Source organism: Ceratotherium simum, chromosome 10 (assembly GCF_057802395.1).
Source record: "Ceratotherium simum simum isolate JZ-2026a chromosome 10, ASM5780239v1, whole genome shotgun sequence".
In the NCBI taxonomy this organism is placed as follows: Eukaryota; Metazoa; Chordata; class Mammalia; order Perissodactyla; family Rhinocerotidae; genus Ceratotherium; species Ceratotherium simum.
In genome coordinates, this window is record NC_141909.1 from 72777010 (window position 1) to 72795376 (window position 18367).

The 18367-nt window shown below is 43.7% G+C and overlaps 1 protein-coding gene across 3 annotated transcripts in view; it reads right to left on the reverse strand.

Moving 5' to 3' along the window:
* Window positions 1-18367, reverse strand: part of B3GLCT (beta 3-glucosyltransferase) — a 215293-nt gene that overhangs the window by 13540 nt on the left and 183386 nt on the right. The window contains exons 17-21 of one of the 3 annotated variants that reach the window (XR_015553476.1): window positions 9439-9847; window positions 6729-6818; window positions 2067-2159; window positions 1654-1720; window positions 593-664 (exon numbers count right to left, since the gene is read on the reverse strand). The gene's annotated coding sequence lies outside the window, so the exon portion shown is untranslated. Of the gene's footprint in view, window positions 1-592; window positions 665-1653; window positions 1721-2066; window positions 2189-6728; window positions 6819-9438; window positions 9848-18367 lie in introns of all 3 variants that reach the window. The other 2 variants (XR_015553478.1, XR_015553477.1) reach the window with 2 other exon arrangements.

Genomic DNA, 18367 nt, shown 5'->3' on the forward strand with positions numbered 1-18367 from the left:
AGTATGGGCATAGAGAAATACATAGAATTCTTTCATTTAGGATTTTATGTGAAAATAGAAAAATGATATACTGAATATGATTGAACACATACTTTGAAATGAAAACTACATAGTTCGTTATACACATGTAAAAGGGCATTTTTATCCAGGCCAGAGCTGAGGAACCTTAGAACTCTTGACCTCTGACCCAGAGGTCAGGTCTGATGCCCCAGGCAGATGTGCTTCTTAACTGTCATAGAACACTGGGAAAGTTCTTAACTGCTGCTAACAGCACTGTCTAGTCATATCTCTTGATGCCCCTAATGGAGCAGGACCCCTGTAGGGACATTCAGGCATTTCTGCCGAACTGAGTGTCCCCAAAGCAAACCAGACTGCAGGGAATAAGTACAGGAGTCCTTAGAGAAAATCCCCGTGAAGAAAGATATTTAGCTGATGGGATCTGACAGAGCAGCAGTACACAGCCACCGGACAGCAGGGATGTCCTCTGCATCCCTGAGCCAGCATTTCTACCCACCTACCCCCAACCTTCTCCCCTTCCTCAGGAAAGGAGTGGGCTCCAGGATGGGGAGGGCTGTGGTTCACAGGAACAAACCTTGTCACTTGCACTCCAGTACCAGTGGAGTGGTGATCCAGAGGAGACGGGCAGCACTGAAGGGAGTGGCATCTGTGAAAGGAGACAGAGCATGGAGATGGGGGCAGAGGGGTTGTACAGCGTGTGGGCTCTGCTTTCGTGATGTAAGTCACTATGCCTCCTTCCAGGTCCTTCTGGAAGAAAAGTGAATGTACCTTCCTAAAAGTAGGAATGTTCAGATTACAAATGAAAACACACTTAAAATCCTGCAGAATACTTTGGAAGAGGGATCATCAAGGGGGAAAAATAGAATTTTTTTACTGGGAAAAGAAGTGGGAGGCCAGATCAGAGAGAATGTAGGGCCACTACTAGTGGCGAGTGTGTGCACTGGGTGGCTGTAAATCAAGAAGGGTATATAATGGGTGGCAGTATGAATCTGGAACTCTTCCCCATGTGGACATCATAAGTCTACATAGACACGTGAAGAGTTTGGAAATTCAGGTTTCTAGAGCTATGAAGCCCCCTGGGGTAGAAGCCGACACCTTTGGCAAAGACCTTATGACGTTAAGAAAAGCATACAGCTTTGGGTTCTTATTCTGCTGGATTGGTCGGGTGAATTTGGGCAGGTCTCTGACTTTCTAGCCTTGGTTCTTTATCCAGATGTCGGAGAGGATAGAGAAAAGCTGGAGAGGGGAATCCCTGGGAACTGAGAGGCTGAAGATCCAGAGACAGGGGTGATAACCCTTAGCCAGGGTGGATAATGAAACCATCCTGGTCCAAGCTGGATCCGCCTCCTCATGTCCCGTGTGTCCATATTCTGTGGATGAGATTCTCCCTGGATCTCCTTGTTTTGGTGCCCTTATTTCTGAGACCTGGACTTTGCTTAGGCAGTTGCTCCCAGAAAAGCCTCAAGTATAATGCCCTTCCCATTTATTTCATGGCAGGCTCTGCTTCCCTGCGCTGTGCTCTGTGAGGTTTGCTAGGGCTGTGGGGGGCCCTCCCTCTCCAGCCCAAGTTGGCTGTGTCTGTGTCTGTGTTCTCTTGGCAATCGCATTCTCTCTTTGGGCCCGGCTTCTTCCTACCTGCTGTGGCAATCAGAGAGGAGTTTGCAATCCAGCTCAGCAGTTGAATATCAGCTTAAAAGAGTTCCTATTGGACAAAAAATGGAGATGGGGTTAAAATTTTAACATAAAAGTTCAGTTCCTGCTGGAAATATGAGGTGAAAAGTGTTCCCCACTAGTCCAAAACATGGTTACCAATCCATTCCTTGTTCAGCCATCGGCAGGAAAGCTCTTTCTAGCATCCCACCCCAACCCCTTGCCATAGTAACTGAAGGCAAATATATTTTGCCCTTTTTTTGCCCGTAATTAATGCAAATTTTCCACAGAGCAGGTCCTCAGACTTCCCTGCCCGCTTCTGGTCATTTTGCTTCTTAGTCTCTTACCTTGCCACCTGGTACCCTGATACCTAACCTGTAGGTAACCTGGTTACCTACCTGGTCTAGACTCTTGCTGCTCCTCCTTGTTGTCCCCTTCAGAGGGCCAGCAGGACCCAGATAACAGGAGTCTAGCTTCACAGGAAGAAGGCTCTGGAAGATGGTGTAGTCAAGATGTTGAACTCCAGAAGTAGGTGAAAGAGGGAAAAGTAGACAACATAAGTCTACATAGACACACGAAGAGTTTGGAAATTCAGGTTTCTGGAGCTATAGAGCCCCCTGGGGTGGAAGTTGACACCTTTGGCAAAGGCCCTATGATGTTAAGAAAAGCATACATCTTCCAATTCTTATTCTCCCGGAGTGGTTGGGTGAATTTGGGCAGGTCTCTGACTTTCTAGCCTTGGTTCTTTATCCAGATTTCAGGGAGGATAGAGAAAAGCTGGAGAGGGGGATCCCTGGGACCTGTGAGTCTGAAGATCCAGAGGCAAGGGGGAGAGGGACCAGCAGGAGGTGCTGAGATGGCTCAGGCTGAGGGCAGGAGCTCTGTGCTCTGTTTTATTAAACCTATCGCATCTGTGTGGCCTGTGACAGCTCTGGATGCCGAAGTTTTCCTGTGTCTCCTGACTTCTGAAGCTCATTACGCTGCTTGCTTGCAAGACTCTCAGGACTCCTAAAAGAATCCTGAGATTACTTGATCCAGCAAAGGGCACTTCTCCATATCTGTTTTCTTTACCATCATCTCCTCTAGCAAGTAGAAAGCTTCCCAGCTGTAAAAAAATGATATTAAAGTCTGATGCCAGAGCAGCCTCATTTTGTTATTTTTCTCTCTTTTGATTATTTTTATTTTTAACTTAAAAATCATTTTTAATTAAAAAATATATACTTTATGAGGTAAATGGCACTCTCCCACTTAAAACCTTAGATGATGCCTCATTGTCAACAAGTTAAATCAAACTCCTTGTCCCAAGCCCTCCTTTCTAGTGTAATCTGTCACTTTTTCCCACTCTAATTACTCTGGCTCCTTCAGAGAGCCTTGAACATGTGAAACATTCTCACGCCTCTGTATTTTTGCTTATGTTGCTGTTTCTTCCCTCTCCTCTGCTATAAAGCATGCCTCTACCATAATTTCTTCCACACTATCTTGCTACCCCTCCTACCTCTATCTTTCTTGAAAGGTGCCTGTCCTCCCTGCTCCATACTCCCGGATGTCTACTTCACTTACTCTCATTTTCCATAGTCTTATTTAACTTTTCTGTGTGTCTCGTCTTTCCAACTGTTAAAAGTTTTAGGGCAATAAAGATGGTTCGTACATTTCTTTTATACTCCTCATGTTGCCTGACACAGAACACGCATGTAGCTGTTCAATAAACGTTGAATTGAAATACAGGAAAAGAAAGCATACTGAGCGATCCCTTTGAAGATATGCCAACATTAAGTTTTCTTTCTAAACCTGCCACATCTATATCTTGACCAAGCACTTTTCCATCCTTGCATGTCCTCACTGCCTTCAGTATTGAAGTCAGTTGATCAACATTGATGGTGTAATTGCATGTCCACCTCATAGGCAGGAGTGAACTGAAGCCAGTTTTCCAGGCATACACTAAGGAGAGCAAAAATCTTCTGAACATTGTTTTTAGGATGCCTGAATGTGTCACACTGAGGTTAGACTAAAACATCATGAAAGGAAAACACAAGGAGTGGCCTGAAGCTCTGCCTATAATAGAGAATGAGGTCAAGAGTTAGAATCTATCTGGTTAATCTTATTTTAGATAGACAAATTGTATTATTCAAAGTTTAAAATAGAGTTTTTGAGAAAACTGACAAAGTAGATAGCTCAATACAGCTCTTATTTTTCTGGATGTCTTTTAAGTGACAAATTATGTCTTGGAAGTCTTGGTTTATCTACCTTCTCAGAAGAAATTCAACTGAGTCCCTCTCAGTGATTTCCCTCAAGAATAAGAGATGAGAAAGATTTATTATGGGTAATTGAAGGGTAATTGAAGAATTGAAAGCAGAATGGTTTTAAAAGTATTAAGGAAGCTACTGATAGCAATTTAGATCATCCTTACCAACTATTCCCAGAACATATATTTACGTAACATAGGTATTAGTGTGCATCAAAACACAAACACGCGGTGTATGCCCTTAAATTGGAAAAAACAGACTTGAAATGAATGCTGTACTTTTCTTGACTGAAGAAAACCTTCGATCCCAAGCTACAAAATTCTACAAAATTATTAACACTGTACTGGGGTAAGCTGTACTCATATCCTTTCATGGCATTCTTCAAGCTTTCAAGATTGGACAAAAAAACCAAACTGTCCTAGTTAGGATAAGTTCATCCTGATGAGAAATACAAATTTTTCCAAAGTAAAAATAAGCTATGAATTCAACCACTCATCGAGATCTGGGGATTATGAAGATTCCTGGCTCCTGGGCTATTACTTGTTTCCCAGAAATATCAAAGGACATCAGTTTTTGTTATCCCAAACATAATTAAAACCTGTTTGATTCAAAAACACTGAGAGGTAGTCATGCACATGATAATCACATCCTAAATCTCTTTTGTTCTGGACACATACTGAACAGCATTGCAGAAATAGTCCCTGATGGAGGGTTTTTAATCCTAAAGTCAAGTTCCACTGGGTGAAATTTAAATTAACATGAAGCGATATCAGTTTATAGTATCATCTGATTTTTCACCTTATTATATGATTTCCAGAAATGTGGACATGGAAGGATAGCATACATTTTCTTATTTTTACCTGTAAAGCTCTCCTAACTGCTCTCCCTAACTCCTTATCTCTTGCCCTCTAATCTACTCTCCACAATGCAGGCCAAAGTATCTCTCTAAAATGCATATCTGATCATGTCACCTCCCTATTTAAAATCCCTCAAAGGTCCTCCATTGCTTCTAGGATGAAGTCCAAATTCCTTATCTTGGCTTACAGACCCTGCTGGATCCAGCCCTGGCATCTCTCTCCAATTTCCTGTCTTTACCACCTATCACTGCCTACCATCACTACACACCTCCTCTCCTTTCCGACTACATTGAAAACCCTTTACCTTCTATGGCCTCTTGTCTCCACGTCTACTGCATTTTGTTCCCTTCTACTCCTGCTACTCCTTTAATTTAGACTTCATATACACATGTTTGCACAAACACATGTAAGAATGAATGCATTGGGTGGTGTGAAGAATAAGATTTAACTGTTAACTATTTCACACTACAAATTCTGTAGTGATTTTACAGAACAACATGTAACTTGTAATTCTAAACACCGTCATTTTTTGTCTTGATTACCACCCCTACCCCACCTAGTCAGTTTGAATGTTTGACATATCATGAAATAAGTTCTGTTTCAAATTGAAAGCAACTCTAACACATAGAGTGTTCTGGCCATCTCTCTCGATGTCTTTAATTGTACACTAATGAAATTAGATGTGATAGCTCCATTTGTCTGTATCTGATTTGGCTTGGTCTTGACTACGTAAAAGATTACACAGTAACATTAACAAGATATTTAATTCACCAAAGAGGTCATTTAACTTTCTCATTTGCTAAAGCAACAGGAAGATAATCTAGGGGAATAATGAAATACAATTCACCTGCCCAATTTTTAATAGCTTTCACAGTTTCCACAGATCCTTAGAAAAAGTATCAGTACTTTCTGTAGTTCCACAGGAAAATAATTTTGCATCTGGACACATTATCTCTCTCTACCTCTAAGCTTTTGCTTTCAACTATTTAAATTCAGGATCGTATATAGAAAGAATTCAAAATTTTTGCTGGTTATTGGTTATTACCAAAATATCTGGTTAATAGTCTGAATTCTTCAATTTTTAGTTTTTTTTAATGCCAAGAAAGCATGGTCTTATGTAACTCAACTTTAATCCAGTGAGCTTTTACTAAACATTTACTGTATTTCAAAGCTTTGCTCCTTAAAAAAGTCCTTATTTATATGGACCTATCTGAGTGATTATTAGATGTGGCCCAGCATATAGAGGAGGGAACACTCAAACATTGACCTTGATTCTAGGACTCCCCTGGGTGGTCAGGGTTCTAAAGGGCAAGCTTTCCCCACACCTCCTAATGCTTTGTGTAATGCTGGCACTCCTTCCTGGTGCTTCACTCGGAGTCTGCACGGTTGTGCCCAGAAAGCCGACATCATCTGCCTTACAATGCTTTTATAGAAATACTACCAGGACGGGTCATGAAAATGAGGAATTTGTGATATTGAATTCTCAAGATTACTTCTTAAAGAATTCCCTAAATCAAGATTTGTATAACCAAGGTTATTATCCAGCCAGAGGTTACCCAGGATCCCAGTTTCCAGTAGCCCAAGAACTCCTGTAGTTGAGCTCAACAAGTATTCATATAAGTGATTGCTGGGGGCAGTGCTCTGGGCCAGGGGCTGGGGTGGCCCTTATAGATCACCCACTGCCCCTGCCCCACCTAGGAAATCTTACATCCAAATGGCAGAGACTGGGCCTTGCGCCTCCCATCCTGCCCCGTGTTCACAGAGGCACACTCCATTAATATTGAATTAGAGAATAAAGTGAGAAGTTTTTCAAAACAGACAAATTTATCCTAATCAAACCAGTCCTTTTTAGAGCTTGACAAGGAAGTCGAAAACAAGATTAAACCAAACTCAAGAATTAATACACTAGGGGACAAGAGTAAACAAGAGCATTAAGATTTGATAGAAATAAACTTCTTACCTGACTAATATCTAAACCTTAGGCAATCTGCCGAGAAATGAGTTACCAGTGCCTCTCTGTAGGTACTGTGCTGGGGCCACGGGGAAGAGCCTAGAGACATTAGGAGAAAAAGAATCAACAGAACTTGGTCTCTGACTAGGAAAGATGGGCGGAAGATACAGAAATGGATAATTGGACTACGACTTCCAAGGCATGCTCATCACTCAGTGTGGGCAGCTGTCCCTTGGTCCTGAAAAGGAGCAGCAGCCTATGGGAGCCGCCTCACCCCCCAAGTGTATGGGACGTGGGGATGGGAGAGCAGGTAGGCTCATGGGTTGGGTCCTCAGGAATCCTCCAAAGCTCAGTATACCGTGCTGCAAGGAGAGCTGCACACTGCCAGAGGAGGTTTGATTTTTAAAGAATCACACCAGCTCCGTTTGGGAGCTGTGTGAAAGCAAGGCTGACCACTGGGGGGAAGGGCTCCCAGCAGGCAGGGGAGGGGCCGGAAGGGAAGGAAAGGGACGGGTGGGACCTATAAGGTGCTCCTAGGATATCATTAATATCCCTTCCTTGACCTCAGTAGTGGCTACAGGAGGATTGGTTTTACAAATATTGGTTAAACCACATGGATTTCTGCACTTTTCTGTGTGTTGTTCTATTTTACAACATAAAACATTATTAAATTTAAAAAGAATAGAGCATGAGAGCATAAAAGCAAGCCCCTTCCTTGCATCTTAGTAACTGTAGGACTTCAGGCAGTAAAAATAAGAAAAGCTATTGAATGCCGGTTGTGTCCCTGTACTAAACTTGTGTTATACAACAGTCTCATGGGTTAGATATTATTGTACCCATTCTACAGACGAAGAAACTGCCTTAGCAAAGTGAAGGAGTTGGCCCAAAAATCACACACCATGGAGAGGCAGGGCCAAGTTAGGACATAGGTCCTCTCAGGTCTACCCAGAGCCTGCCATCCTACAGCAACATGAGCACATGCCCTCCAAGGCCAGCTAGCTGCTGGCAGGGCCACTCAGGCAAAACTATGCTGTCTTGCTATCCCTGGAGATGAGTTTAGAGAACAGGTCATTTTATAAGATTGTAATCTGAAGATGTGGTCTTGACAGCGTACTTTAAAGAATGTGCTGGAAAGACATGCATAATTAAATGGATGATTTTAATTGCTTGTAAGAGTGTGTTTTGATTCAACGTAATTAGTATTTCTGCTGGGTCGTACAAAGGAAAATGCCTGAAATACATTACTGACTCCCCCTGCAGTTCCTGGTTTGGCCCCTGGTTCTATGTAATCAGTCAACTCCCCAAGTCCCACTACAACGGTCCCTCTGCCCCTAAAGAGCGGTAGCTGGGACAGTCTCTAAGTTCTGGTTACCCTGGAGAGCCACAGCTGGCAGACTGCAGCTTCTCCCAACCTGGAAAAATGACTCCGCACATGGGGACCAAGGACTATCGAACCATTTCTCTAATCTCTGGCTGCTGCCACATACATACACAAGGGCAGTACAGCTGTGCATGGGGCTGAGGTCCAGGACTTTGGGGACGTGGGTGATTGCCAATGACTCTGTGCTTGAGCCAAGTCCACAGGTCCTGTAGAATTTGTTACTCCAAAGTGTCCCATTTGGTTCCCAAAAACCCGTATGCTCATAACCCTGGTACTATAATGCCATCCCCACGCTCCCCCAAAAAGAGAGGTGCTTAGGTCTGGATACAAGCAGTAGAAGGTTAGGGGTACCCAAGTCACTATGTGTACATTTTCCTAAAGTATTCAATTAAACATTGTTAAATTGAGGGATTGTTCTTATAGCCTGATTCTAAGAGACCTCTAGGTGTCTGAGCCTTGTTCAAGTTCACAGCTCTAAGATCAGGAAAGATTTCAGGCAGTGTTTGGCCTGGAGAAGCTGAGGGTGATAAGTCAGGAGAATGTTTACGTCCAAGTGTGCTGTGCTGGCCCCTCACATTATCTGGTGTAACACTGAGAGCCATGGCCTGCACCTTGCACAGAGGAGGGTCCTCAGCACTTGCTCCCAGGCTACAAGGCCAGGCTTGAGGGGAACAGTGCTTAAGTGCTGTGTATCTGCTGCTACAAGCCTACCTTGGGGCCCTGGAATCTCAGACCTCCATCTGTCACTGGAGGATATAGCTGTCCTCTCTATCTTCCCCCATTTGCCCAGACTTCTTTATCCCTCAGAGAAGCAGAGCTTGTTTGATATGCCCAGTCTATCAACCTGAACCTATTGTCATTTGTCAAGATGGGTAGAGTACAAAAATAAACACAGATATACTGTGTTACAAAATGGCCTGAATTTTAAGACAAAACACAAATTTCAAAAACAGAATCAATGCTTTGGGGCAGCTACGGGCTGGCCTAGAGTGAGATTTGGAAGAGTGTGGTTGGTACCAGGAATGGCAGGATGGGATAAATTCATTCTCCTCTGCCCTTAGGAACATTTTGGTGCAAAAGGCTGAAGAGCAGATGTCCCCAGTCTAAGCTTATTCTCAGAAATAAATGATCGGGGCAAGCTCTTTGTAGACTAGAATGCCGTACACGGGCAAAAGACGTTGATGGTGCTGTCATGTTGTTCAGGCCAGGAACTACAGGTTCCCCCTGCCTGGGGTTATGTCCCAGCTCTGCCACCTACTGTGCCATCTCAGGCAAATTGCTTCTCAGCATTTTATGTTCCTCATCTGAGAAAATGAAGATGTTGATGATAGTACCTACCTCACAGAGCTGTTGTGAAGATTAAACAAGTTAATTTGTGTGAGGCTCTTAGAAAGTGTCTGGCGCACAGTAAGCACTCTAAATGTTAGCTAGTCACAGCAGCAGGAGGGATAGGAGCAGAAGAAGGAGAAGGAGGAGTGTCGTTGAGGAAAAGCAGCCATCCTTTCCAGAGATCGCAGCCTGGTCCTCAGGGAGGCCAATCATTCTCTTGTCGGAAGTTCTCCTCTCTCATCTGCCCTCTGTTTGCTTTCAGTGGTTTGTAGCATTAGCATCCATGTTTGTAAATCCATGAGCAATTGTGGGGCCTTCCTGAGAGAAACGCTTATTGGCTCCCCTGCGCCATGTGATGTTATAATTGCTTCGCTTCTCTCCTCCTCATAGAAGCACATGACGTCCATGGTCGTCTTTCCTGGGTGACGAGAGCAAACATCAGGTTGAAAGGGGAAAGGATGGCCACTTGATCTAGTTTCACTATGTTCTCTTTCAACCAGATCTATACCTCAGAGGCTTCTCAAGAGTAAATAGAAAAAAAAGAGAGAGAGAGAAACAGATCCAGCGTTTTGATTGGATCTTGAAATGGTTTCCCTAGATGCTCGGCAGGCTGCACAGTCCTGGTTCAACAGTGTAACTAAACACTGAAGGGCAAGAGTAGAAAATACCTCCCTCCCAAAATATGATTTTACCTGTGCTTTTCAAGCACACTCCTCATTGCATATGTCAGTGTAAACCTACAGAAGCAGTAAAGGCCTGGGATGCCAGACAACACTGGCTCACTCGGGCTTCCTGTTGGCAGCATGGGACCCTCCCTCACCTCAGGCAGTGAGGCCATCACCTCCGTAGTGAGACTCGGTGTGACCCAAAGCCATCGGCAAAGAGGAGTGACCACGGAGAGCTGATGGGAAGAGTGTCTTCCTGCCTTTTGAGTTTCAAAAGCCTAGACCTTTATGGAAATAGGAAAGCATTGGGTAAGAGCACAACACCCCACTCTCCTCCATACTATACCCCCAACAATAGAAGAAGACTTCTCTCGCTGGAGTGGAAGAGAGAGGAAGGGATATGAGGGCTGATGTTTGTGGGTCTTGGGAAGAGAGCCTACTCTCCAGGACAAGCCCTGGGAGGTCTGTGGGGTCATATAAAGAGAGAACCTGTGCCCTATTTCCCAGGGAAATCACTAGAGAAGTGGCCAGACTCCAAAAAATAAATGGATAAAGGGCATGTCTTGAAAGATAAGGCCTTACATGGCCTCCAAAAACTTCCATGCAGCTCAGACTAGTTGAAAATCCGAAGCTGGTTTCTTTGTGCTTGAGATGTGGTGTATCAGTGGAAGCGAAAGGGTACCAGAAGATGGGACCCAGGGACATCCCTCCAGCACCCCATGTGCTCCGACAACTGTAGGCCCAATGCAACAATGGACATCACAGTGGACAATGTGCAGACAGGTGACACAGAGGACCGGTTGGCCCTCCTGACCCTTTTGCAAAGCCCCTGGGACTTGGCCATGACTCTGAGTCAAAAGCATGAGAATCCCTAATTTGACTGCAATTATTTTCCCATCGCCCTATGAGACTGACAGCTTCAAAGACAAATCGAAATTGAAAGATATATTTCTGAGATATGTGGCCATTTAGATACACAAGCATCCTAAAGGATACAAAATATTGTGTAAACCTTTGAGCCCGGGTTATCACTGCTGAAGACATCTCTTCAAATGAAAGATTTGTAAACTTACAGAAACTAGGTAGAATTTGTTGAGGGTTGATTATTCTGAGGGCTTATTCCACGCTTGGTGTGGCACTGCCCATACCACGGTGGGAGAGGGGGAGCAGCCACAGCTGCGGCCAAGCTGAGACAGCTCACAAGGCCCCCTGCCTCCCATGGGGTGTGGAGAAAGTTGACTAATGTTCTCAGATCTTCGAAAAGATTTTGGAATTCTGAGAGGAAGAGTGACCTAGAGGGGTCCAAGGTTTGAAAGAGGAAGTTATGGAGGACAGTGGTAAGGACTTTGGTCATTAGCAGCAGGCAGCAGCGCCGTAACCTGATGGATCCCAGTATCAGACATCTGATGCCCAGGCCACGGAGCCATGCTCAGCAGATACCACAGGGACAGAGAGCCATGCCCACTGGGGACCAGACACCCCTTTCCCAGTGCCAGAAAGTACATTAGTCCCCTTCCCCTCAGTCACTTAATGTCACCTCCAAAAAGAAAGGCAGGTGAAAGTGGAGAGAAAAGCAACCCTGGGAAACAGAACATTTGCCCCACCATGATAAGCTTTGAACTTGACAGTGATTGAGAAAATAACATTTGAGTGTAGCTGAAAAAAAATCCCTGGATTAGATTGAATATGCCAAAATGGGAAAGATTGAGCTATCATTCTCAAAAGCAAAGTTGAGTTCAGTATTTGAAAATAATGTCACGCTTGCTCACCTTCAAGTTCATGATAGTCTGATATAGACTTGCAGTACATGCCAAGGGAAGTACAAGAAAAATAGTATTGCAGAGAATTCTAGAAAACAAAAAGTGGGAAAGCAGCAGGCAATTATAGTCATAGAAGCCCATAGGCAAGGAGATGTGGTCCTACAAGAGGGGTTTATAGCAGGGAAACATTGTACTTAGGCTAAAAAACTACTTATTATTAAATACATTTTACATTAGAAAATTCATAAAGGCAGCAATACAGAGCAGAAAGGGTAATAATGGAGGTAGGAAACCAGAAAGGAAGCTGACTTTTACCAGGAGATAGGGATAGCAAGGTCGAGAAGAAAGGATGGATTTCAGAGAGATTTAGAAGGTAAAAGCAAGAGAACTTACTGTTTGATAATTGACTAAGGAGAGGGCAGTGGAGAGTGAAGGATTCAGGGTAACTTATAGCCGGCTCCTTTGGATTTGAGTGCAAGGGAGTGTCATTCACTGGTTTTACCAGGAAAGGCTAAGAGGACAGCAGTTTGAGCACATGAGAGGACATAAAAGAGATGCTGGATTTGAGGCACCTGTGGCACATTCAGTTGGATAGTTTTGCTAGCCAGGAATTCAGAGATCTAGAAAGGAACAAATATTTGAGAGTTATCAACATACAGATGGTAGCTGAAGTCATGCTATGTGTGAGATTGCCCAGTGGCTCTCCTATATAGCATCTAACGGTTTATCCATTCAACAAATATTTTCATGCCAGGTACTGGGACATAATGAGTTCAAACATAGTCCTAGCCCCCATGGGACTCACAGCCTCACAATGCAGACAGACAAGAGACTAGACATAATGATGCTGTGATCAATGCTACCATGTATTGGAAGAGGTGCATAGCCTAGCACTGGAAGTCAAGAAAGGTTTCCTGAAAGATGTCTAAGTTGAATAGTGAAGAATGAGGAAGGTGGAAGGGGGAGAGGAAGCAGGGAGGGGGATTCCAAAAGGAATAGGCACCAGGTCAAGGAAGTCAGTGTGATCCATCAGAAGAGCCTGAGTTCTGGGTCATGTAATGTACCACAGGGTCAGAGCAGCGAGCAGGGGGAGGTGTGCAAGGCTGGGCCTGTCTGGAGAAGGAGCTTGGACTTTGTCCAGTAGGCAATGAGGAACTGTGGGAAGGATTTTAGTCAGTGAAATAAGAGGATGAGTTTTGTCTTAAAAGACCTTCAGCAGGTCCTGATGTGCTTTGGTCCAGGGGCATGGGCAGGGAACAGCCTGCCATGGAGGAGGACTATCAAATCATCATGTCGTGTCATCACACTATCATGTCATGGCATCGACTCCATCTTTTAAAAAGAAATTTACCTGCACATTTAGAAGGAATTAGCTTTCAGATGCTAGACTTGAAATTAAAATAATTACTTTTCATTCTCCTAGTCGGAAAAGGAATGAGTTCTGATTTATGTTTACTAGTCACTTCATGTTCATTGCCCTTCATTTTGAAACATTTATATGCATCACTTGAGAAACCCTCTGCATGTCCTCATTAAGGAATTCTAATGGTCATTAATTTCTTATTTTGAAATTTTCCAGTTTTTGACTTGGACTCAGGCCTCAGATAGATTGGAATAAATCCATCTTACACTGTGGCAGCGGCAGCACCCAGGAAAAGAAGAACATTCAGAAACCTCAATTCAACTTGAATTCCAGCTGCGTGCATTGGTGGAGGGATGTGAGGATGTTTGCCGTGGTTAGAATAAACCCTTATTTGGTAATGGAGCTCCCTCCCCTGAGTCACCCATACCATATCTCTTTTTCATGAAAAATAACCCCTCAAAAGGACCACGAGATGGCAGAGCGGGGTGCTGAACCTATGATGAATGGGGGTATGCTGGACATACTAGAGGTGTCAGCGTGTAAGGGGCCACTGTCAAAGAGCAAGCCCTTGTCAGAGCAGCAGAGGGGGACTGTCCTCTGCATGTTAAAGCCCACACTTGGTTAGTCTCCCAAACAAACTTGTCATGTGAAGTGGAAAAAGAATCGCTTCAGGGGCCGGCCCGGTGGCGCAAGCGGTTAAGTGCGCGCGCTCCGCTGCGGCGGCCCGGGGTTCGGTGGTTCGGATCCCGGGTGCGCACCGACGCACTGCTTGGCAACCCATGCTGTGGCGGCGTCCCATATAAAGTGGAGGAAGATGGGCACAGATGTTAGCCCAGGGCCGTCTTCCTCAGCAAAAAAAGAGGAGGATTGGCAGATGTTAGCTCAGGGCTGATCTCCTCACAAAAAAAAAAAAAAAAAAGAATGGCTTCAGCTGGAAGAGATGACACAGAAAGCTCCAAGCTCAAGCTAAGTGGCTTTTGAAAAGAAATGGCGTGTCCATATTCTGATCTCGTATCAGAAGATACGAAAGATCATTTTCCTAAAGAGTGACGTTTCAAACTTCTGTTGTTTTTAAGAACAAAGCTTTAGCCCTTACAGATGTTACAGAATAAGAAACAAGAATTCTCAATTTGATAAAAATAATAAAATGCAACAAAGTATTCCAGCTATCCGTGATATCTTTGGTGTACCAACTTTACTCATTTCTGACATTCCTCTTATGCTAAATCCCATGGAATCAAAGGTAAAGAGTTATCTCTCAGAAGTCCAGGAATGCTATTTGGAAAAACAATTGCAAAAAAAATTGTCTGAATCCAAAATAGGTGAAACAAGCGGAAGAAATCGATGATTCTCTTTTTTTAAGAAAATGAACCCCATTTTCCAGATATTAATGAAACAATTAGATGTGACAGTACAGTCCTTTGGACGGGGGCAAAAGGAAAAACAAATGACATGGAAAGAATTTACCAGCCTAAGTTTTGCCAACTAAGACAACTATTCTGCTGGTCCATCTATGTGTTCCTCGTGACAATCACTAGTACATGTAGTGGCACTAGCCAGAAGATTCCATGCACCATTTACAAAGAGTTAGTAGGAAGCATGCCTGACAGGGGAGGAAGGCTGAGTGACTCTGATTCACCAGCTGAGGAAATGCCCACAGGCAGGGAATGCAAGAGGGGGGTGGAGAGGCGAGGGAGGAAGAGGGGTGGGGGATGAGAGGGTAGGAGGGTACTTGATAGTGGTGGTGAAAGTAGGTGATGAGAAAGAAAAGAGGTGGCTTGGGAAGTGGGGAGAGATGCAGGAGAGTGATGAGAAAGGATGGGATTTCCAAGGAAGGGGAGGGTGTGGCAGAAGGAGAGATTATGAGGGAAGAGGAGCGACAGTGGGAGTGGGGATTTTGGAGTTTCATAGGGAGGTGATGGCGGATATACAAGATAATTTTTTTTAAAAAGAACCTCATAAATTATGTGAATATTCTTGATAGGCAATTCAAATATAGCATTCTAAATAATGTGCGTGAATATCATCTTTGAAGTAATCAGCTGATATTCTTGTATCTGGTTAATAAGTGAGAGTATTGTTTTGTACTAACAGTTGCTCTCTTAGGAGAAGTAAATTTTTTTTCCTACATTTCACATATCCTGAGCATGGCAGGTCTTTATAAATCAAAAAATAATAACTATTTTAAGCAAAAATAACTTTTAAATAAACTATTACCAATAAATACGAAAAATGGAAAGAGTGTTGTTGTCATAATTGAATTTATACTATTACTTATATTCAGGTTTGAAACACATAAATTACTTATAATGCAAAAGAATATAACTACTAGCCTCATTTAAAAAAAAAAAAGTCAGCCTGATCAGTGTAATGTTTTTTGAAAGTGGTTAAATAAGTAAAAACTCCTAATCCTGTCAGCCCATAAGCAGGTTGATTAAGGTCTCCTGGGGAACTGAGGTTGGGTTACAGGTTATAGTAACTAACGGTTTCTAAATAAAGACTTCCTGGGCAACAAGAGGAGGAAAATATTTCTTTGATGCTGCAGGATAAGCCACAAGCAAAATTATGATGTCAAGAGTCTTGCAATATCCAGTCTCTCTTCCTTTGTGAGTCACCCAGGGACCTCCAGCTCCCAGAATACTGCCTAGCCTGTAATCACACTCAACAAATCGTATATGAGTGAATGCAAGGAATGAATTGAATTGAATGGAAAAGTTAGCAAGCATTACCAAGCTCTCAGAGCCCACAGGCCAGAAGTGGAGACAGAATAGCACAGAAAACAATGATATAATAGAATAGGAAATTATTCTATTTTCTACTGAAATAGAAAATAAAGCACTGAAGGAAATGTGCTTTTGTAGCAGTAAGTGCAGCATGCTGGAGGCACATCAGGGCTCTTCCCTGCTTTTACCCTTCTTTCTAGAATCTTCTTCTTTTCTCCATGCCACTTGCATCCCCATTTCATTCATTCAACAAGTACTTATTGGGCACCTGCAGCACACACACCAGTAGTGAGTGGGATATGCCAGGCTTTGCCATCACAGAGCCTACATTCCCATGGGGAGGGACTAGAGACACACAGTGTTTATGGCTTAAGATAATTTCAATGAAAATAAATGCTATTAATGTTGGATAGTATGACAGTCACGGGGATTGGATGACTAATTCAGATAGGGCAGTCAAGGAAGCCTTCCCTGATGAAGTGACATTGGCCTTCTGCCCACTGCCAAAACGGAAATTGGCCTTTCTCCAGGCAGTACGAACAAGAAGAATGAATTTCAAAATCTGGAAAACCCCAGAGAAAGTAGTAAAGAAGATATTCAACTATGGAAGTAATAAGAGAACTCCTAGCAGCTAATTATTTTAAGTCCCTGCTCAGAAGAGCTAAAATCATGAGGGAATTTGTAAACATAATCCTGGAAACTTGAGTGATCTTCGAGGAATTATGGAGGATAAGAGGGCAGCCAAAAAAAAAAGTTGATTATTTACCTCAAGGGAAGAAAATAAAGATTTTGGCCCAGATTGCTCAGTTTAACGTGAATTCTCAGCAAAATGCAAGACTGACTTTCAAAGGACTGATGCACGTGCTTTCCAGGTTCCCCTCTGTCCGCTCAGCACGCCCATGGCTTGACATTGAGCCTGCACTTCCCAAATATCTCCTGGACAGGTTACTCGCTGGGATGTTCAGAGCATATTATGCCTACGTCCAAACCTGAGTTCACCATACCCCACCATATGTCCCTCTTTCCCTAATTTTAACTTACATTCACTCATTCATTTCACAAACATTTAGTGAACACTAAAAGGCAGTCATGATGCTACATGTTGTGGATACAAAGAATGGAGAGTACAATGTTGCATGTACCAACTTTAGAGTTAGGCATTGGGAGCTCGAACCAGGGGCTTCCATTAAACTAGCTATGTGCATATGGACAAACTCCTTATCCTTTCCATGCCTCAGCATCCTCATCTGTAAACTAGGGATGGCAGCACAGGCTTGGCACTAAACTATGTGTGGAAGGAAGGAAGAGCAAAGGGAAGGAGGCAACAGGGGAGGAGGGGGAGAGAGGGAATTGAGAGGGAGAGAGGGAGGGAGGAAGAATTACCTCGTTAGTGAGGATTAAGTGAAACACAAGCACTTAACACAGTGCCTGGCACATGGTAACGTGTATAAATACTGCCCCTCATTTCAAGGAGCTCACCACCTAGAGAGAAAATAGGAATACAATTCAGACAATATTAATAGTTAACACTTACTGAGTGCTTATAAGGTGCCAGGCACTATTCTAAACTTGCCAGGTGTGGATTCACTTCGCCCTCAGCACTTTGTGAGTTAGGATCTATGATTGTTATCCTGACTCCATAGATGAGAACTACAGGCATGGAGGATAAAGTTACTTAGTCATGCAAGGTCACAGGAGGATTCAAACTCAGGCACTTTGGCTCCAGTCTACTGCCTGGCACAACTATGGGCAAATGCAATAACAGCGCCATGCACGTGCTAATACAGGGGACTTGCAGTCCACTACGGTAGCAGCGTGGCGGAGGAACTGTCCTGGAGAGGGGGACTCGTGCGTTTGGGAATTTAGACATGCCCATGAGGAGTCAGCTAAGGGAAGAGGAGGCAAAGAGCATCACAGAGAAGACAATAGGAGTAGAGCTCCATGTTGCTGGAGCGAGGATGGGTGACCCAGGTCACGCAGCATCGCACACCATGCTAGGGGCTTGGACTTTATCCTCTGAGCAATGGGGAGTCACAAGGAAGCAGTGTGATCAGAACTGCACTTTAGAAAGATTACTCTGGGGGCTGAATGGATATGAGGAAGATGATGATGGAAAAGCGAGGAAGTCAGAAGGCTGCTGCCAGGGTCCCCCAGGGTAGTGGCCAAAGATAGGGGCAGATTCATGACATACTTAGAAGATATAACTGGGAAAAAGTGGCGCTTGTTGAATGAAAAAGCTGAAGGAGAAAGAAGAACAAGGAAGACTTTCAGATTCTGACTTGGAAGCTGGGAGGACAGTGGTACCGTCTCCCAGGCAGGAAATGTAGGAAGAAACACTGGCTTAAAGCTCTCAGGAGCAAGCAGCTTCTTGTGTCCCAAAGTCAGAGAGTTCCCCATTCCCTTTTTTTAACTTTCTTTTATAATAAA